Genomic DNA, 23,218 nt, shown 5'->3' with positions numbered 1-23,218 from the left:
TTTCTAATTAGAGATGGAGATATGAATTAGGGCATATGGGCCGAGTCCAATGCTATTGAATTCAAGAGTAAGACTCTGACTTCAGGGGATGTTAAATCAGTCACTTAGGCCAAACACTGAAATTTCAGTGTTTTCTTGTGAAGTGTTGAAATGCAGCAATCAGTCTCAGATCAGATCCAGCTTTCTTGACTGTTTTTCGTCCTTGGCTAAGCCTTCAAAACAGCTTCTGTTGAAAATACAAGGTTTGTTATCGTCTCCAACATGAACAGAGTTGGTTAATTTCTGAGGAGTCATAGTACGAACAGCCTAGAAAATGAAACTCAGAAGTGAATATTCTTCTTGTGTTGACAGTCTGCTTGCTTTCAAAAACGCAGCCTTGTGTGAAGAAGTGGTGCTCCATAAAAATAAGCACATACACTATGAACTATGGTTGGCAACATTTAATAAATGCTGCAGTTTAGGCATGGAACATATGTTTTATGTGAGTGATTTTCCTTTAGTCCTAAACTAAATGATGCTATTTCTTATGAACTTTCAATAAGAAATCCCTGAAGGGTTAAAACTTTTGATTGATTGCTTTTTTTTTTTTCCCTCCTGTTTTCCCTGCAGAATGAGCTTCAGAGCGCATAATTCTCACTGCTGGACAAATTAAGAAGGGAAAAAAATGCCCTTTTTATAACATATTTGGTGGCACAACAAGTATTCACACAATAGAAGTATCAGCTAAGAGAGCTGGGAAATTTGACCCAAATATCTGCTGAGAGGTGAGCAATAGTAATCAACTAGCACATTATCTGAAAAGTAAATTATGCATCTAGCCAGACTAACTATGCTAAAATGAGTGGCAGGAGAAGATGTCAAGATTTTTTTCTTTATGACCTCCATTGGTATGTGTTGATTTTTTTTGGCACTGCCCCAGGCCCCAAGTGTATACAGTTGAACAAGGGGAAAAGGCAGCAGATTTTATTGATTCATAATATGGCTTGCTGTAATGTTCTGAGGGAAAACAAAGGGCTTATGTTAGCTATAAGGTACTGTAATATATATTTAACTGGTATAAATTGTAAGGTTGTCTCTCCTTAAGAGTATAAAATATAAGGTTGTTTCAGAGAGAGTCTGAAGTAAAAAATGATTAAAGCACTGTCCAAAGTAGACAAATTCATCAAACAAACTCAGTTATTAAAAGAACACAAACTTATGTATGAATTATTTGCTCCTGCTCAGTTTTACCAAAGGCTGCTAACCATTCCCAGTCCGAGATGAAGGGTAATTTTGTACTGAAGACAGCACCATGGCACATGATGTATTGCAGAAAGGATCAGGTAACTCGACTCAGTTTTTCTCCTCAATGCTGTTTTCCAGCCAAACTTCCTAAGAGTGGGAAGCATCATTTTCTCTAAAAGTTGGGTTCCTTTTGACTTAATACAGTGTGGGATTTGTATAGATCCAAATAACTTCCAGAGATCCCTGCCTATCTCTCTCTGTGCTGTCCTGAAATGTATCTATTTATGTCCTTGAGCACCAGCAGAGCTCGATGCGGTGGATGCACTGAACTGTCACAGTGCATGACAAGGTTTGTGTATGGGCAGGTCACTGTGGCACATCTATTTTTGACGTTGATCAAAATGTAAAGTCATTGTCAGAGGGAAGTTACAGCATCACTTCTGGGTTTAAATGGATCTTTACAGTGCCTTCAGAAGAAGAGGCAATGAAGGCTGAAGACTGGAGTGGATGCTGCCATGTAGCATCCAGGGTCTCGACGCATCAAGGACCTGCTACATGGGGGCAGTCAGTGGGTTGCTCTGGGACAGGCATAGAGCAATCAACTTCACAAGACAAGACAGAAGCCCTTGGTTGTGTAAAGTTCATGATAAGCCTGGGGTACCAACTTCTGAAACTGTTTGTAGCCATCCCAAAACCTATGTTACCTCTTCTAAGCACCAAGAAGATAGTATTTCTTAGCAAAACCTGTAATTTGTCACATGCACTAATAATTTTTAGGCTGAGAATTGGTATGTGACCAAAGTAAAAGGACTCCAAACCTAATCAATCGAATATAAATCCTGAAGTTACACACACAGCATGAAGCACTGTAGAATTTGCCAAAGTAGCTATCTAAAATGTAGCTAAAAAGGGTTATGAATATCTAGGGTGAAATTTTGGCTCACTGGAAAGAGTGGGAATTCTGCCATTGATCTGAACAAGGCTAGAATTTCTCTCTCCTTAGACTTCCTTCCCTGCATCTTTTCATTTTATTAGCCGTTCTGCTTGCTGTTTGCATGCATTTTTATTTTAAATGGAGAGATTATATATGTCAGAATATAATATTTCACAATTGGCAAGGCACCCCGCGTCCTGCAACTGCAGTTCTAGTTGCCCGTAGGGAAGCAGCAAGTGGCTAGTGGCCAGCAAACTGCAGTATTGAGGAGGGGTTACAAGGGAAGCAGAGCAGCGATGGAGCAGAGGAGGAAAGGGGCCCCTGCCTTGCATTCTTCTATGTGAGAGTCAGGGAGAAGCTGCAGCCATCTGTGCTCTTAGACGCTTCCTTTATGTATTCTGCAATGGTAAAACTGGTTGCCGCAGTGGTCATTCAGGCTCTTTTTTTCCCCAGTCGTTATCCAGCGTGAGCTGCAGCAGTTTGAATCTTCCTCCAACCCACTCATTGCATGTGTTGACTGTGGAGCCAGAGAGCCTGCTCCTAAAGCTGAGAGGTAGGCGATCTGTGCTCCTTCTGCTGACATCTTTTACAAGGGGTGTTTCACGCATGGTGCATGACACTTCACTGGTGACTGGGAAAACACAGCTGGTAGCTGCACACAAAACACTAGTAGCTGCACACAAAACACTACTTCTCTGGACCAAGTCCAGCTTTCTGACTTATTGAAGAAAGGCCCCATCTCTGCCTTTGGCAAATCTTCCAACCCATCCATCCCTATTCTTATTTCTTTGTAAGGGAAATGTTGCCTTTAGTAAAAGAAGAAATTCTGTGAAAAATACACTTGGTACGTTTACTGCTCATGTTTCTCTGCTAGCTTTTGTTAACAGTTTCAAGGAAGCTTTCTCTGAGTACAGAAGGCTTTCAGGAGGCAGGCCAGCCCTCCAAAGGCACCAGCTAGAACGCTTTGTGCACCCCTTCGCTCACAGCTGTGGTCCCAACAAAGCTGCAGTCCTCAGTGGCATTGCACTGTATCATGTTATATTTGCAGTCCTTCTGGAATGCTTTTTTTCCATATACTTTATCCAGAGTTTGGTCATATATTATCTGCCTGACAACTCGACACCTATAAAAATTTATGAATTTGTATTAAAACCAATACTTGATTATGTCAGTGTTTATGAGGCTTCCCATGAGCCCTATATTCTTCAGTTGAATCTAGCTATAACCCCTCATAATAATAATAAAACAGGCCATATTTCACCATTTCTCTGTTAACATGAGTCACTGCTAGCAATTACAGTAGCTACCAGCTCATACTTTTGTTGATTTTAAGGATTTGCTGCCTTGTAAGGGTCTTTGCTGATCTAAACACACATAGACATATATTCAATGGGCCTCCTTAACTGGGCTAGAAATAGCTGTGGGTGCATTTTTCAGTTTCCAGACAACAACGTCTATCTACAGTTATTCATGCAGAAGTGTGTAGTGACTCATAATGAATACGTAATTGTGGGTTTATGTACTGATAATAAGAAAAAATTGACACCACTAGGTCCATTGTGTTTGCAAATGCTCTGGATGTGGAGACAGACAGAAAAAATAAAGAAGAAAAAGCAAATATGCTTCTTCCTCCTGCAGTAACCCTCTTCTTATTTCCATGCCTTACTTGTCTGGATCAGCCTTAAGTACTTCATTCTGGGGCTTGATAGAGAATTTGTGTGGAGTGCCAGCTGCAGTCCATACACTTAAGCAATATATGAGTCGTCTTCTGGCTTCTGCAAGGGAGGGTGTTTTTCACCTATAGTATTTTACAGTCTGGTTTTGGTATTGTGCAATTCTTCTATCTTCATTATCCAGTTTGTAAAGTCAAACCAATACCTACAGTAAGACCATAAAGGAGAAGTAAGAATCTAGCATTTTAAATTAGAAGTCAGTGAGTCTGGGGGATTTCTAAGCTTTAATACTAGCAGTGGTAACATACTACTACTGTTAGGGTAACCGTAAGCTGTACAACATGCTTGTACATGCTGTACAACATGCTGTACCACATGCAGATTCTTACATCCTAAGAATGATAAAGTTGTTTTGAAAAATGAATCAGGGGAATAACTTTTTATATAGATAAATATATACATATAATATAAAACACACATGCACATTATCCTAATTCAGGATAACCTAATTATTACAGAGGAAGAACATGGAGGGGCACAAATAGTATATGTGAAACACAGGAGCAAACTTCTTTTAATTTCCGTTTCTTTACTTCCCATAACACATAGCTATAATGTTTCTGTAATATGAGAACTCCACAGGGATAATTTTTGCTGGTTTGAAGGATGAGCTTGATAGAAGTTGGCTCCAGAAGTTATAGCTGTACGTAAATTTACAACTCTTAGCAATGAATATGTAACATATACACAACTTTTAGCCAACAGTTATATAGCATTGTAACATATTTTATGGAGACATAGAACTATGATGATTCTTGAACTTTTTAGTTCCTTCTGTATCAGATTGTATCTCCAGGAAAAGGAACAGATGACTTATGCCTAAGTTTAAATGATTTTGAAGTTTTAAATTTAACAGATGTAGATAACACCAGTACTACTCCCCAAAGATTTTTTTTCATGTCTCAAAATACCTCATACGACTTAATTGTCTCAAGATAGTGGTGTAAAAACCCTTCAGGTCATACTTTTCCAAGTCAGATTAAGTTCCACTTCTATAGAAAGCATTTATTGCATTTGCAAACCTTGAGATGGCTGGCAACAGTAGTATGTTGCATTTTGGAAAGTCCTGCAGGACATATCCCCATAGCCTATACAAAAAGCAGGGATTTAGAAAATGGAGCAAAAGGGGAGAGAAATTGGTAGACTATTCTATGGGTATAGAAAACCCTATCATTCCTAGAAATTCCAGTGTTCTAGAGCAATCTTATAAACTGCTTCTGATATTTGTACTACCGAAAATGTGGGCAATAAAAGATCAATGTTTTTGAAAATGATAAAGATGAATCATTTAAAAATTGGGACCTAGATTCACAAGAGCAGTTAAAAATCTTGTAGGTCAGGAGAAGGTGGTCGTTGCTCCTTTACACCTATTCCAGTAGAATAATTAGACAACCTTCCTCTATTATTCAAAGCAGAGTTTGGAATCCATATCTTCCATTTTGTAAGAATATTTCCCAACTGGTCAGATGGTCAGGATGTTGTAGTCAAATTTCTACTTTAAAGATTTCGGGAAAGGAGCTGAATGCACATCTTCCTTGCCTACACAGTGCTCTGACTACTGGGTAGAGAACATAAAAATGCCAGGATTATTTCTTTCTCTTCCTTATCCTTGGGAATGTGATTGATTGTGAATCTTGCATTTTACTTCTTTTGAAAGTTTCCTGAGCTTGATGCAATTCTTACCCGCAGTTCCTATGGTGCCGATATAGCAAGAGGTGGTGGCATTCACTTTTACAGATGTATACATCGGAGCTGAAATACAGCACACTCCAGCTTGTGCTCTCACTCTCTCTCTGCTACTCTCCGTCCTACAGTTAAAGTCAAGATGGTTTCTGCATGGCCGTGTGAAGGTCTTAAGGGATATTTGGATGCCTGCAAAGCTGACTTGCAGTCTAGCTATATAATTAGCAACTACACAATTTATTTCACTAACATAAATCATGTTCCTTCATAGAAAGAAATAATCAAGTTAGTATCATTAAATTTTATAAAATATAAGGAACTAATTTCAAGGTCAAGATAGAAATGGCCTTCCTTTTAATTATTTTGCTATTACAGACTTCCTTTACTTTTATTGCACTATAATTGTTAACTAGAGACAATTGTAATTTAAAATACAATCCTATTTCCCTAGATAAAAACTGGAAAAATCAGTATTAGGCACTATGCTTCATATTTGCTAGTAAGAGCTTGTAACATCTCCACCTTGTGGTTGTTTCTCTGAGTAACAAGCCTAGACTGCTGCATCTCAAATGGGAGGTTATTTTGGCTCTGGGACTCCAGGTTCTCTGAACACAGCTATCGTACATTGAGGGATTTTAGCTAAGAGATTCTTGTATAAAAAATGCCTGTTGTACTGACTTTAAATTAAAATCAGTTCTTTTTTCATGCTTCTATCAGACATTATTAAAATTTTATATTTTAGACAACATCAATAATTAAAGTCAAGGATAAGTGACTACAAAAGCAATAAACATATAGGATGACAGAAACTGTCCGATTTGAAAAGAAGTGTTTCTTACATATGAAATGCCATCAAATCAAATAATAAGATGACCCAAGAGTTGGATCAAGAAGATGGATTATCTTTTACTCATCAAAATATTTGCAAGTATCCCTACATTTGATGAAAAGAATGTACATTACACACAATAACATTCACTATGTCAAGTGGGAAAGTGTTATTATCCTTGTTTCACAAGGGGAAAGCTAACTGAAGAGAGAAACTCTCCTTTCACAAGGTCACAGAGCGAGACAATGATGGAAGAGTAAGCCAGACTTTCTGTTTTACAGTCCCTGACATTTTACTGTTAGATCTGCCATCTCTTATCTTAATTTACTATATTAATAATATCAGGAAATTGTCTACTCGACTCTAAGAAACCTCAGATCACAGGTATTAACTCAGCACTAGTTGCAGAAGTTGGGCTGCTTTTTTTTAATTTTTTCAATTTGAAAACGTAAGAAAAATGTCCCATGATATTTCTGGTATTTCCCTGATCACAATCAGCCAGAAAAATTAGGACATAATCTCTTTTGTGGTATTTTGTCACTTCCTGCACATGCCAGAATTTTGAAATGCCAGGATAGGCAAATAAATAAGTGTAATTATGTTATCTAGGCTTTCTAAAATGTCAGAAATACTTTGGCTTGATATTTTAGATGAAGGTGTCCCCACCTCCTATTTCCAAGTTCCAGTTCTCATTGTAAGCATGATTTTATTTTCTCTTTATTTATTATTTATGGCTACTTCACCTTTCTCCATAGAAATCTTTCCCGGTTTTATTGTAGTCATTGTAACTTCCTCTATAGCGTATCATTTGTGAAAAGCGACTCAGCAGCCTTTTGTAATGCATCATATAAAGGGAGTATAATAAAGTCATTTGACACAATGGCATGAATATAAGCAGCATCATTCCTTCTTTTTCCATTTGTAGAGATACCTTACAGCCAGAAAAGCTGTATTAGCTCTGGTCACTGACCTTCTATTTTTTGGGGGGGGGCAGGAGGGTTGCCCTCCTCACCCCAGTAAAAGCAGTACCTTTCTTTAAAGAAAAAGTGCAGATCCTGTAACTGCTGTGGTAGGATCTGAGGCCCAGGATGCCCCGTCACACTCTGCTGATGTTTCTTTCCATCTCTGTGACTCATCCTGAGACAGACAGTGCTACCCAAAGTGCCCTTTCTGTTCCCCATTCCTACCAGGCTGTGTCCAGTCCCTGAACTGAGAGGAACCATGAGTGAAAATGAGTACTTGTCTATTAGTAGAAAGAATGAGACTTCTTTTTTTTTTCCTGTCAGAGCTCTTTTTTCTGTCCTCAGTGTCCTATTGAATATTTACCCAAAGAAGGTAGGGCTCAAAGGCTCAAATACATCTCTTCTAGCTCCAGGCACCACAGGTAGCAACAAAACTGCCTCTAGTCAAAAGACTAGAAAATAAGGGTTTTTTTTCTATCTGAATAGCCTTCTGTAGGCACCAAAACTTACGTGCTGCGATTCTTTGTGGCAGCCTTGCAAAAGCATCAATTTGGGTACAACTGTGGTTGTATACTCTGAGAGCTGATAACAAAAAAAAAGATATTTTATTGTCCTGTCAGAAGTGACTTGTCCCAGTGAGCAGGTGAATAAGATTTTGAAAAGCTAGAAAATGCTCGGTAATGACAGTCCAAAATAGTCCGAAGTGTTAGAAGAAATGGCACTCCATGGGGAATGAGACTGAGAGAAGATGAAGTCTTGGAGAGCTTTTGTTAAATTCAGAGATCAGCTGAGATATAAATCTACAGAGGAGGAAAGGAGGAGGTTTTGACAGCAATAGCAAGGGGTATATCATGTGCATATGTAGTCTGTGCTTCCTAAGCAGGAGGTAGAGTTTTGAGGTGGGGAGAAAAGCTGGAAGGAGGAGCTGTGAAGGTGGTGGATGATGAGGAAAAGTGGTGAATGTGGCCAAACATGGAACAGATTAATCTAGCTAAACATAGATATCTTCACTGTAGGTGTCAATATCTGAGCTAGTCATCCCAGCCTCCTTAATGGGGCATTCTCAAAAGATTACTCGGAGAGGATGTATTCCTTGCTCATAACTTCACACAACTGCTTTCTAGTTGTCAGCATGTGAACTAGTCATGGACTTTATAGTCAGTACAGAAGAGGAGGCACTCTGAGGGCATGGTTAATGCCCCCATGAAGTAGTCATGTAAAGTAAATCATAGACAAATCATGCTAAAGTTTCTCTTTTCTCTATTAACTACAAAGAGAATGCAGATTGATAGCTCAGATACGACGTCTGAAGAGTGGTCTGTGATTTAGGCTAGAGAAACCATGTCCTGCACAACTAATCTCCAGAGGATCCAAATTATGCTCTCTTCTCACCAGTGAAAAAGGCCTAGAACTTGCTGAAGGACTTCAACTCCAGAGCTGTGGTGCCATCTGCCCTGGCCGCCCTTGTCCCCGGGTGCTGGCTGCGTAGCATGGTGTAACCCTAACTCTGGTGTTCAGAGCTGTCCAGACCATTTAGTAGTCTTCTTAAGATTAGGTACTGATGATAGGAGACTGAGCTCAATGACACAGTTTGATTTCTGAAACAGAATACCCCAAATAAATAGAAAATGTGGTTCTGGTGTGTGTTCCTTCATGCGCAGTACAGTTTTGATCACCATATGGCGACTAAGCCATACTGCCCTGCTTCGCTGGCATGATTTCAGAACGCTACTGTATTAAATAACCACGGAGCTTTGAAGAGCATATCAGTTGAGGGATGGGTGGGCAAACTTTAAAAGGCTAAAAAAGTTTGTTCAAGTAACACATTCAGATGCTTACTGGGAAATAATTGGTCTGGAAATCAAGCTTCAGTGCCTCCTTGTCTCAGACGTTTGCAATGCTGAGGAAAACCACACCTTTCAAACTTGTGCTCTGCTGAAGTTTAGTGAGGCTCCAAAGAGTTTTTGAAATGTTAAACTTCTCAGCATTTTTTCCAAGAGGGAAAATTTCGCCCCGTGCTGTTTGAAGAAATCTGCCTGCGACTAATTAAAAGCAGCATGTAGCACACGTTGCAACAGTGCCGTTGTCGCCGAGCCCCCTAGGTGGTCCTGAAGACCACAGGCATTTGCCTACTGCAGGCTCCAGTGGGCGAGGGCTAGCGACAATGCTCCCATGAACAAGAACGCCCCGGCAGCCCTGACTCAGGCAACGCTGCCGATGAAGCCAGCTGGAGCTGTGCCTCAGCGAGGGCTGCAGGGTTTGGCCCTGAACACTTCCAAACAGGACGGATGCTTCAGCCCAGGAAACACTCTGTGCAACAGGCTGTCGCCCCCAGATCCGCTTGATGTTAGTGGTATGCGGATACCGCGTTAATCTACTACCACAGGGTACAATAAAGTTGACGTTAGGGCCAACTGTACTTGCTTAGCCAAACCCTGCTCAAGTCTTACTCATCCTGCAGGCTGAGAAATGCTTAGAATGGTCAAAACCTAAAATATTTATTTTTAAAATAACATTTTTATCTTAATAAACATCTTAAATATAATCATCTTAAATAACATCTTTTATCTTAATAGGTTTTAGGGTGTCATGGGCTGTGTGCACATACGCACAAAATTCTATTACCCAGAGCATAAGTTAAGGAAATAAGAAAAGTCAAGTCTGTGGTGTTCAATATGATCTGGTGGAGAGCATAAAGGGATATAGCTTGTTCTCTGACTCCGTTCAGCCATCTGTGAAGTAGTAACAGCAGCATTTCCCTTCCAGGCTGTTCTAAGGTTTAGCTGGTCGCCTTCTATAGCACAGCCTGCAATACTCATGGTGGGCAATATTAACTGGGGTAGAGCAATATCATGACAAAAATCTGAAAGCAGGCTTTCTCTTTGGAGTTGAAGGGAAATTCCACTTAAAACAATTGCTAGCATGACATGCAACCATGCTGGTTATGGAGATTTAGATCTATTATCTAGTTTTTACTGGAAGCCACTCCCTGCAGCAAAGAAAACACAAATACTGGTTTTTGACGTTTATCTTAATTTCATAATTAATCTGCTAGAATACATATTTGGAAGTATTTAAATGAACACGTAAAGTTCAGAATTTGAAATTTTCTGAAACGGGATTTTTATACTGATGATGCTAGGAGTCTAAAAGAAAACAATGTTCCTTTTGTAATTAAGCAGAGCAGCTATTTATACTGCCGGCTGCCGGCTGCATTCCAGTACAAAGTGCACTCATGGCATCAATTTAAAGGGCATATGTTGGAGGCAAACACACAAAAGTGGTTTGGAAAGAGGTATGGAGTAAAAGTTTCTGAAGTGCCTAAGTCTCTTCAAGGAGTGAGACTTCAAGGATACTCAGTTGACTTTGAAAATTTTACCCAGGCTTACCAGAAACAGAAGGTGACTTAAAGTTGGCTGCGATTCTCTGTAGCTGCAGAAAATTCAACACTTTTGGGATAGGTTTTATTCGAGTTACTCCAGATGTACTTGCCCTTATTCCTGTGTTAAAGGAGGTCCAATTTGATTTAAATGATTTGCTTTGACTTCAACGGCAGCAGGATTAAGTCCTGAGTCATTTGGTAGAAGACTCAGAAATTTCTTTACCCCTTTTAATGTGAATATTTGTCTTTCTTCTTGCAGATTTTGGCTTCCATACTTACTTCTCTTTAGGTATGTAAGGTGCATTGTTAAAAAAGCCTGTCTTTAGGAGAGCAAAGCGTTTCTTCTCTAACGTTTCCAGTTTCCACCAGCCTAAGGAGGAAAAAGCCTAAGTCTGCCCTCGAGTGTGTACATTTTAATGCATAGCTGAAACCAAAATCTGCATGGAAACATTTTATCAAGTACCTTATTTTTCTACACATTCCTGGAGGACCTGCAAAGGAGGAGCTTGTCAGCTAAATTGAAAACATACTAACAAAGTTAAAAAGTTAATGGGAGACATTTGCAATTTCCCAATAATTTTCCTAGTGACTTAAACTCGAAATAACTGTGTATACTTCTGCTACTGTTTTCCTTACATCTTTGTATCAAATGACATGCAGAAGAATTAGTGCCGGATATCTACCATTTGTCGCACACCTATCAAATTATAGTTTTGCTAGGCAAACTTACAGTTCAGGTGGCCAGATCTCTGTTTGTCTGGGAGGCTATTTTCAATTACTTATAAGTAATAATGTGTGTTTTATAACTCAAACCACTTGTATAAATAGAGCTTAAAACCTTGTGACTGAGGCAATAAAATAGAAGCAAAGGTTTAGCTGTTGTAACCTACTATGCAGTCCACTTAAGGGCAGTGGCTGAAATATAGTTCCAGACTCTAGGCCACTTTTGTGCTAACTAGACAATATAAAAATACTTTTTTTCCCTATAATTAGGATGATTATTATCCTAATAAAGCAGTTGTAATGATTGCTGCTTCTTTCAGTGAGCCTTGGTTAGTTATTGTGAACCAAGACTCTTCCACATGCTCTGCTAAAGGGTATGGGCTGACAGTGTTACCTTTGCCTTATATCTCCAGGCTTGCAAAAGGGTGCTATTTAAATATATGATTTTCATTTAAGACTACACAGAAGTATAAATCTGCGAGGCTTGGTTAATTCTGTCCGATGTTCTTCTGTGTCTTCTTTCCACCTCTCCATTTACTATGACTAAACTATCATATCTGAATATCACATGGCCAGTCATGTATTTATACCAACTAATGCTGCACGTCACTGGCATCCTGACTGAAAGGTCAAGAGAGAAATAGTTTTGATGGACTGACTAGCTATTTCAAAGGATATCTTTTGCTTTTTTTTTCATTCCCTTCAGAATAAAATTTTCTGTTCAGGCACCTATTTTATAAAATTTGTGTATTTGCTAGATCTTTTTGACCTCGGGGGGGGGGGAAGTGACATCTTATTCCTTTCTTTTATCTGCCTTAAGCCTCCAAGAACATTCCTCTGCATTCTTGCCTCTACTGATAACATCTTTTCTAGCTGCTAAAAAGCTGACAGCATATTACAGGGGTTGCACAGTACTGAACCCTTCTTATTTAGGTTTGGCCAGAATGCCAAAAATGTTGACCTTTTCTGTATTTAATATGGCTTAGAAGAGGCATCTTTCCAAGTCTTAATATAATCTACTGCTGAACCTTCTCATCCTCCTCCACTTCCCCTCCCCTTCGATCTTCTAGCACTCCTAGTTCAATGTATGGGATACGGATACTCTACATTGCTTCGCATATCCTTTTACATATATCCAGGGGATTCAGGAATTCTTCTGAATTCCTTAAGTGCTGCTGTATTTGTACTACTAGTCAGATTCTTTTATCAGTTTCTGATATCAGTCTCTGTTTATCTTTAAGGATTTAATAGTCTGTGTGAGTGGCTCAGTTCTTTCCCACACAACCTTTTTTTTACCTGTCGACTTTTGCCCATCGGTTCTTTTGAGAGAAATTTTTTGAATGAGGACTTGGCCTTCTCATAAACAATGCAGAATAGAAACAGGAACATACAATATCATTTAACTTTTTTACTTCTCTTTCTTATGAGTGGGTACATCTAATAATATCCCAGGCCAACCACCTTAGTTCTGCTATGTCTATTTAAGTATTTTTCATACAAGAGTGATCAAAACAGGCAAAATTTGAATTAAGTTTTATGATCTGGATTGTTTCTGAAACATAGAGGTGATCCATGAAAAGGCAAACACTTTGAATAGCTGCCTTTGGATTTGGTCAGATTTTGCAGTTGTACTAGATGATAGTTGTAGGTCCCTTCCAACTGAAATTATTCTAGTCTAGTCTAGTCTAGTCTAGTCTAGATATGACTAAGTTACCATTTTTGGCTGTATACAAGGTGAATGATACACTAATTGGCTTGCTAAGCCTTTTTTTTCAAGCTATGAAATCAAATTATAATAAAGTTCTAGAACAGTTTTGAAAATTGGCATGTACCACAGAAATTTTTGTAAATAGTGTCTATTTATGATTTAGCACATGACTTTGATTGTCTTCACAGTTGCAGTGCATTGACAATGATGTTTGCTGCTCACTTGAATGCCAAATTAACACCTATTTTAAAGGAGAATCTGGTTTTCAGCTTGAAGAACAATTCCTATAATATGCCTTTATAAAATTCTAGCTCACAGTGGACCAAATGTTATAACTTTTACAGCTTTTATCCCACAGTCTTCTACCTGATGTGCCACCCATCCTGGGTACTGAGGAAAGTGGTTTTGTAAGCCAACAAGAGAGAGCCATGTCCTGGGCTAGCTTGCTTCCAACAGCTGTCCCCCATGAAAAAAAGTACTTGGATAATGTCTCCAGATATACTTTTCCAAACATAAAGATGCAGTTCTCAAAAGTCAGTCCCATTAAAACTTATTCTTTTGAGCCAAGCCCAAACCATGGCAGTGCTGGGAGTATACTTTCAACCAAGGATTTCCACAGGATTGTGGAAAACTCCCCAATAAGGGCAATAACACAGCCCATGGGAAAACCATGCCAAGCAGATGTTAGGATATAATTTCTGATGAGAAATCCTGTGGTCCCCAGAGATCATCTCCTCATTCACTCAGCAGATTCAACCCTCCTGATGGAACAAGCAAATATAATACAATGGAAGGGGTCTGCCCTTCTCTTTGTACTCAGTGTAAGTTTGCCCTACTAAATCCTGAAAAAGAGACTCCTTTTCAAGCACAAAGACACTCAAGGGGAAAAACATCCCTTATTCTAAATTACTGTATTATGCTTCAAGTTAAAATGGCAGAGATTTTAGGGACTTCAAACTAGTTCAAAGTGGGGAATGTAACATGGTGGAGCTTCACTCTTTCAAATTTTCTTTTCATCATTACGTTTACATCGCTTTGTCTCTTCCCTGTCCTCCTTTTCTTACTCCACCTATTTACCTTCTTGTAATGCTGATCAAAAAAATCTCTTTCTGGCTAACATGGAGTGATTATCCCATGCCAGCCTTCTGCCAGTGTTACACCAGTAAAATTTCCAACAGCATGGGATAAAATTCCCAAAGAAAATTCTGTTTTGCAATCTGTAAGACTCGCAAAATGAACTTAGCAGATGGAGAATCCAGCCCTGTGTGTTCCACTGACAGCAGGCTGCTGTAAGGTCAGCAGTTACCTTTAGAGTAACAGCCAAGAAATGTGTAAGCACTCATGGATGAGTCCACATGTGGTGATTCAGAATTCGTATTAGGCATTATCAACACATTTCAGGTGTATTTCTCTATCAGCTAGCATCAGGGTCTGTTCTTTCTAAACATGGAGAGTAGGAAGTAGGGAGGGAAAACTCAGTTCTAGCTGTAAATTCTGCCTTTCTAATCCCACTGACCCATGATTATTCTTTCATGCTGGGCAGATACATTACTTTTGAATTATGTCCATCATATGATTAAAACCTATGGAAGGGCTGTTGCAGTCCAAAAGCACTGAAAAAAAGACAATAGAAATTTCCACTGTCTTTACACCAAAAAGCAAGGTCTTGCACTAGTTAAACTCTGATGCAACGTTTGGATTTAATTACAGTAGGCCAAATTCTGCCCTCAGATACACCAGTCAACTTGGGTGAGACTTGGCATGGAGGGGACATTTTCAAATTTAATACCATGGTATTTTTATAATACCATGCCAAATAGGGCATAACATATTTTTAGAAACTTTCTCATTTATAATAATAAAATGCTTTTCAAGATGATTCATATTAAATGAAACAATTATTTTGGCTTACAGGACATATTTGTAACTATGTGTAGACACTTATTTGGATGCAATTCAGCAGCATGTAAATTCAGAACATGGATGTATGCCAGTGGCAGGGATGAAAAAAAATCTCAACGAAGTGAGCTGTTACTCAATAGCTGTTGCTGTTTCCTTTGCCTGCTAGCTCAGAGCTCCCTACAGCTTCACAGAGATGAAGAACTGGAAGGGACCTCTAGAGGTCATCTGGTCTATACTTCTGCAGAAGGATAAATTCAAACTGACAAGGACAGACATCTGTCAGCGATGGTTTAATATCTATTGAAAACATTTTAAAAAGGGAAATCCAATGCCCTCCCATATTCTTCAGTATTTTTGCAGATAGACAAGCTTTTCCTAATGGCTAATTTGAATGGCTTTTGATGCAAATTAAACAGATTTCTTCTTTTTCTTTCCACTGTGGTCAGGAGGAGTAGCTGAGTGTGTGCTATCCCTCACTGGAAAGTTGTCAGTTTACCTCCTTTCAATCTCCTCTTTTAGAAGACATGGTAGAGAACCTTCAGCTTTTCCATCTCATTTATATGCACATTAAACCCTCTCTATACTTGCTGCTCTCCTTGTGGTCCTTCCCCAGTTACCTCCATCTCTTTCAGTTGCAGTGCCAAAAGCACCAGCTCAGATCTGACCAGCAGTGAGGAGAGTACAATAATCATGACCCATAGGTTGCATATAACTCTTCTCAGTTTGCAATACCTTCACATTGTTGACTCACATTTAATCCATAATCCACCATGAACCTCATGTGCATCTACCTGTCCCAATTGTTTCCTTCAGATTTTAAACCATTTCTCCAACTTGTGAAGATCCTTTGAATTCTAATTTAGTCCTTCAAAGGGTTTGTGGCACCTTTCAGATTATAGTACTCCAGTCCATTATCCAAAACATTAACTTTTGAAGAAAACTGGGCCTGGGTAGATAATGCTTGAACGGTTCCATATTTTTATGAATGAACGATGGCTAATTACTATTTAAAAGTAATATTTCACTCATCTATGCACCCCCAATATGACAATTTCACTATAATCTATTTTAATTTATTTAATACAGCATCAAAAGCCTTTCTAAGGATATAGTTATTCTGTGATTTTCTCCTAACCAGCTAAAAATCAAATTATTTCTTTCCTTGGGTGGATGCATCATTCCCAAGGCAAAATTAAAAAAGCTTTATACTTAAGGTGCATGCTCCTAAGAAATAACATTAAATCAAAGCTATTACTGCTCATACTTTGTTAACTTGAATACTAGCAGTCTATTTATTAACATGGATGAAAAATTATTACAGTTATTAACCTGTAAATCACTGGTGTAGTATGTTATTCCACTCATTCTCTGGGAGGGTAGGGGAATGTGAACAATATTTTGAAACTTGTAATGCAACTTGCCATCTTTCTGTCAAAGTCAAAAAGAGCCTGTAAGGACAACAATTCTGATTTATCACTTTTTATCCCTTTTTCACCAACCTGAAAGCAGGGAGTACTCATTATACTCTGGGCAGAAAAAGTTGTTCTGCCTCAGGCTGTGTTATCTCCCCTCTTCCCTTCTGCCTTCTCATGTCATTCATAACAAAAGAAGCATTTTTAAGCCATGTTTTAAGGAAAGCTGCTACAGTATTGTCCTGTGGAGAACATGGTTTGATGTAGCCCAGAAGGTCACAGAGCTACCAGATCAGCAGATGGTCTGTGTTTGATCCTACAAAGCTTCTGTCTGAACTTCTCTGACTTCTCCCTCCCCTCGCCACTTCATGCATTCAGCTTAAAATATATTTGATGAGGGTTTCGGGGTTTTTGCAACAATTAGCTTTTTGTTATTCAAAACCAGTTAATATTTTAATGCGACAAGTACAGAAATTACAAGATATTAAGTGTCTCTGGTGTACTAGACAATGTAATAAGATTTTTTGATGCATTCATAAGTGTCTAGAATATTTTATTATACTGTTGGGGTTTTTTTATGATGATGCACTATCTTCTCCTGGACAAAGTCTCTGGACAAGTAATAGCACAAAGCCATTCTCCAATGATCTCTGGAGACAATAATTCCTCAGACATAGGCCTCAGAGAATTGAAAGTCAGAAATCTATCAAAGAATAACTTTTTTGCAAACTCTAAACTTTAAAGACGGATCCTATCTGTTGGTAACCCTTTAATGTCTGCAAGCATTCCCCAGTGTGCCTCAGATTAACAGACCATGTTAAGTTGGCATGTCTAATTGGGGGGGGGGGGAGAGATACATGGATATATAGATATAGCTCGTGTTTCTGTGTGCACATGCATGTATGTGAATGAGGGCATGGAGAAAAGGTAGTGTTACGGAGGCCTGGACTTTTCTTCTTCTGACCACATGCATCAACCTTCTTTCTTATGATTTTATTTTTATATAGACACAGAGCAGCACATTGGACTCCAGTCAGTTATACTACTTTCAGTCAAAGAACGAGACCTGTTATTTGTGGGTGCTCCGCACCAGAGACATGGTTGAAAATGCACAAAGCCCAGCTGGGCCAGGTAGGCAGACCGCTCAGCTCATTCCAGCAGGGGAGAAACCTGTCAACACCATCTTTGTGAACTACAAAGTGCTGATAAATTTGGGACTTCCCCTACCAGTCCATTTTCCTAGTGCACAGGCAAGTAAAGCAATTTAGGGAAAACACAAACTTTTTTTGTGCAAGGCAGTGTGGATTTAGGGCAAGCATAACTGGAGTTTTCTAGTTGATATAAATCTCCTTGATGTTGTATAAGGGATGGTATGGAATTTGCTTTGTTTTCCCATATATCTTCATGAGGAAGTACACGTAAGTTTGCCCAGGTATGTTGCCTTGACTCCCTTGAGGGTTAGGTAGGAATGTGTGGGGAAAAGAGGGGCACAAAGGGAAGGTAAGAACCTAGTTGCCTCACCTGCATGTCCATACCTTTATATTTAACTTGCAAATTAAGGATTTGTAGCTAAAACTGCACTGTCTGAAACGTACATACCCAACTCCTAAATTGTTTATGACTGGTTGTACTTTGTGCTGGCTGCCCAGAATCAAGGCAGCCACTATGTACTCCTTTCTACTCTCTGTACCACTAGGAGTAAACTCTAGTTTCTGGTGAAACACCTTGAGTGCAAAACACAGGCAAGCGACAGATTGAGAAAATGGGGCCTCTTCAGAGATAGGTCTTGAATCTACATCAGTGCTCTGTTTTTCCCATGGTATCTGCCAGACATGGAAAAATATTGGGCGTAAGCCATCTCTCCTAGAATCTTACTTCTTGCAGGTAGTAAAAAATGTCACTTATTTATTTAATCTCTGCTCTGTACATTGTCAAAAAGTTTACTTTATCACCTTCAGTGATGGGGAAGTGTATCCCTTCTGCTGGTCTTCTGACAGACCACCTTGTCTCTCATTCAGCCTCCGCCTTAGGACAAGAGGAACTTTTCCAGGAGCACAAATAATCAGTCAGATCCCCTGCACTGTGTTCCCTGTCTCCTTGAAGAATCCTTAAACTTTTCCTCCATCCTTTGGCTCCTTGTGCCTCCATTGCACTTACAGTGTGTATCTTTCAGTGTGTATTTACTTTGGTAATATGTATTTCAAAGCAGAAAAATTACGATTGATAGTAGCTTTTTCCTTTTTTATTTCAGTTACACACCAGCAATAGGGATCAGCTTTGCACTGTAGGGTCTCCTTCCTGTGGCTGCCTGTGGTTTTTCTCCTAGTGCTGTGACTTTGTTTCTACCACTGTTTTGCCTTGCCCACTTGCACCCAACTGTAAATGGGTCTGCAACTGGCATGTCCCATTTGCTCCCAGACTTATGGTCTAAGAATATCCTCTTGAACCAACGTCCATTGCTCCTGTGAGATCTTCTAAGAAGACAGACATGCCGATATCACCACCTTTGCCTGTGCTGTGTACTTAACTTTGCTTCTCCGTGCAGGAGTGTTTCAGATACTGAGTAACATGGGACAACAGGTTGGTGAGGAGTTACTAAGAACGAGATGATTAATGTTACATTAATTTATGTTTCAAAAGAATGAGAGAGTCTATGAATTTGCCAAGTGGACTTTGTGCTGGTTTGAGGTAGCTTCTTATGAATATCTAGCAGATTAATTTGCTGACAGGAGTGGATAACAGGGTCGTGAAGTTGTAGAAGCGAGGGGATCCCCTTATGTGATGGGTATGTCCCATTTGCCAAGCATGCCTTGCATTTTGGATATCGAATTAACTTTCCCAAACTTGCAGGTTTTGGGGACAGAAATCATCACTGTGACACATTTGGAAAAATACCTAGCACATTTTGACTGTTGTTGTAATATAAAAATAATATATAACAGTACCCACAGGCAGATCATATTATCTAGAGAGCAAGAATTTTTCACAAGAAAGATTTAGTAAATGTCTCAACATATTGAAGTGAACCAGACAAACAGATAAAGATGATAGACAGACACACTGCTTTTTATGCAAGTGGAATGCTATTTAAAGTACAAAAGAGTATCTATTGAGCTTAATTGAATGGACTTCAGCAAGTTTCATTTTTTGATACCTTTCAGATTAGATAAGAGTAAATTATGAAATAATAGCAAACAGGATATAACATCCATGGATGTCATTTTAGAATAAATTCCATCTTGTGTTATTGCATGAAAAAGAGCTATACCCCAGCAGGGGTTAGTATCAAAGGTGTAATTCAAAATGGGGAGGAACCACAAAAAAACCCCAATGATTTTTAATGAAAAACATCTTTTAAATGGGCTAAAAGATCATTTTCTTCAAAAGACTGTATGTTCTTTACATATTTTCTTCCCTCTACAATATTTCAAGTATACCAGTGGGCTGGATAAAAGAGAGTCATCTCACTGAATTTATGATGCCTCTTCAGTTTGAACTCAGCAGGTCTTTGCCATAAAGTGAAAGGTCTAAAAACTTTTTCCTGCTTCTCCTGAAGAGAAAAAAGAGAATCTTATAGTTGGACCAAATCATTATACAATGTGGTTAATATTCATTGTCTCCCATGAATTGTCATCTGGCCAACAAAAACAAACATTCTGGGTCACTAAGAGGATGTGGTATTTGTCACAGCAACTCTATGATCTCAGTCGAGCTGAGGTGGTTTTGTAGGATGCACGATTTGCAAAAAGCCCTAAACAAAGCATGCAGACAGTTTATGTATTGGTGTGTACAGCACTGACTGCAACATGGGTTTGCAGATACAGCCTTCCCTTAAAGGTTTATAGAAAAGAGGAAACACAGATGAAAGTTCAAATTGTTACCTGTCCTGACATACTGGCTTTTGAAATGAACAGTGGAAGGATCCTAGCACAGGTTACAAAAAAATAGTAGACGATAATATTCTTTATATCATGAACTTTTTAAACCACAAGTCAGTGGGCTGAGTTACCAGCAGCAGGTTTTCTAAGGGAGCCCTGGGGCTTTGCTAGCCCCAGGGAGGTCACAGAGTCACCCACCATTCCTGGGCAGGCGGCCTCTCTCCCTGCATCCCTGCCTGTGGTGCACACAGACCAAGGAGGGTGGCTGCACAAGCACCTCACCGTGCTCTTCCCTACTATTTCTGCTCTGCCATCGCCCCATACTACTGCACTCCCAAAGTCGGTTCCTGGTGGCCACAGGCTGACGGGGGATGTACAGCCTTCCCCACCAGCTGCAGCTTTCCCTGGGGCTATCAATCTCAGAGAGAGAGAACCTGAAATTCAAAATGCAGGATTTTTCTTTGAATACAGCTTTATTGATAACCACGATATGATAATAGAGCCCTACAGTTTTCCCCTGTGTTTGCCCTTTTAAAGATCCCACAAGACGTGTGCGGTGCCATTGTCCTGGCGGGGGCTTGCTGGAGCCACTCGCTAGCATGACTTGGCACTGATCACTCAGGATAACAGGCGGAGGGCTCGGCACCCCAAATTTAGAGTTACTCAACCAAAATGCTGCATGCTGAAGTCTGCCAATGTCTTGTGTAATCCTAACAAATTCCAGCATTGCTGTGGAAAGCTACAGGACATTTAAGAATTTTCTGGAAACTTTACTGTTTTCTTTTATATTCAGCTTTGGTTTTCTATAAACCATCTGGTAGTTCTTACATGTAAGTATGCGTTACCTGCAACCTTGAATTTTAATTTTAAATCAATGTGTAATTGAGTTCCTGGGAGCAACAATTAAATTACAGCTTCTTTTCTTGTGTGTTTGCATATGTTTAGACAGAGATACTTTTATTGATATCCTGAGGGCCAGCAAGCTGTTTGGACAGAGAGCAATTGAATTGTTACATGTTTCTGGCGCTTCACCCCTCTCTGGAATAACAGCCGGGCTCAGGGCTCGTTCTTGGCTAATTGTTAGACAATACTTTTTATTGTACTGCTTTCATAGTGAGCTGGTATCTCACCCATAAGTAGCATCTAAAGATGAAGAGAAGTGTCAAAGAAACTTCCCTCCTTTGTTTCATGCTGGCAAAATATCAGAACAAAATCATATCCCTTTTTTTTTCCCCGTTCTTTCTATTCAGGAGTCTCATGGCATATTAGATTATGTCTTTACCGTTCAGGGTGTGAGCTCAAATATGCTACCCCTGTAGCAACTAATATTGCAAGATTATAGTAGCAACATGGAAAGCTGAACCATGAGACTTTGCCAGTGGGAAAGAGGAATCTGACCTAAACCAAAACTGTTTTCACTCACTCACTCTCTGTCACCCACATACTCACAAGATCCAAGTCGCGTGTGTCCACATAATGTGACCGGTGTGCAGGCACCAAGCCGCGCGTGTCCAGGCAGTCTGGCTGGGGTTCCTGGCAGTGACCCAGAGGACAAGAGACATCAGCTATTGAGTCTTCATGAGATCTCCTGATCTTTTCTTCGGATGGCAACCACATCTGCCACCACGATCTTCTGTAGCAACAAGCTGCAGAAGTTCTGTACCTGCCACGCAGAGAGGCTGTCCTCACCACGTGCACACATGGAGGGGCTTTATAGTGACAGGCTGGGGGTTCCTGGGTCGTTCCCAGCTCCTCCATGCTTGGTAGACTGGTCTCAATCTGACTCCCAGTATAATTGCTGCAATAAGAAAAAATAAAGAAAGAGGTACTACATATAAGTCTATAAATAGATATAAATCCATAAATCTAGGTATAAATCTGGAGGGAATACTCTGGCGAGTCTGTGTGTTTATGTTGTTTTTCTAACCTCTCCCCTTCCAGTTTTGATACAGTTCTGTGTTTTGCCCAATAAGACCAGGAGTGGATTTTGGTTTCTAGCACATATGCCAAACATCAGTGAAAGGATCCCTTTGTCTTCTGTTTGACATATCGGTCTTTAGAATTGGTCTCATTTAATATTCTTATCAGAGTTTGAAGTTCTTCAACTTCTGATTGATTGATTCTTCTGAGCTTTAAATACAATATTATGTAATGTGATCTTTGTTTTTATCGCTTCCCAGAGGGTGACCAAGAGAGCCAGACCTTTGAATTTTGTAGGGTGTCTTTTGTTACTGTTCTTTTGGTTTTTTTGCAAGAGGAGCTTAGTTGGAAATAAAAATCCCCCACTAAAAACCATGTAGAGCTTCACACTCATTAGTGTAACTTTAGAAAAGCTTTGTCCTCACCGGAGGCCTGATAGAGTTTGCTGGGTGCTGCCTCTGAGTGTGAAAGTCCCTAAAGTGCTATATTCTTGCATTCTTTCCCTAAGACTGTTACTGCCCACGGTATACGTGGTGGGGTATAAGGCTGTCCGATCTGAGCGGTACAACCAACTTCAGGGGAGCTTTCCTCTGTTAAATTATATTACTGGAAGCTAATGAAGGGCTCCCAGGCCCTTCGGTGGCTTCCAGGTCAGACTTCTGCCTGAAAGAAGGCGCAAGGAGTCTCCGTGGGCTTCATCAGCGGTTCAGGCCTCCCCGGGGCCCGTTTTGGTTTCGAAGCCTTGTAAGGAGTTTGCGCTACTGCCCGGCGTCCGCCATTAGATGGCAACAGCTCCCCGGCTAAACCCGCCGGGGCTGACAGCTGCGGCAGACGGATGGAAAGCCCAATTTCCTCTCCTGTTCCGAAATGCCTGCCAAACCCCGGGCCCGGATCCCGTTTCTGGTTTGGGAGCGGGGAGCTGGCGGGC

Source organism: Gymnogyps californianus, chromosome 3, assembly GCF_018139145.2.
Source record: "Gymnogyps californianus isolate 813 chromosome 3, ASM1813914v2, whole genome shotgun sequence".
Lineage (NCBI taxonomy): Eukaryota > Metazoa > Chordata > Aves > Accipitriformes > Cathartidae > Gymnogyps > Gymnogyps californianus.
The sequence above is the reverse complement of the archived record's forward strand: the minus strand, read 5'-3'. Positions refer to the sequence as shown.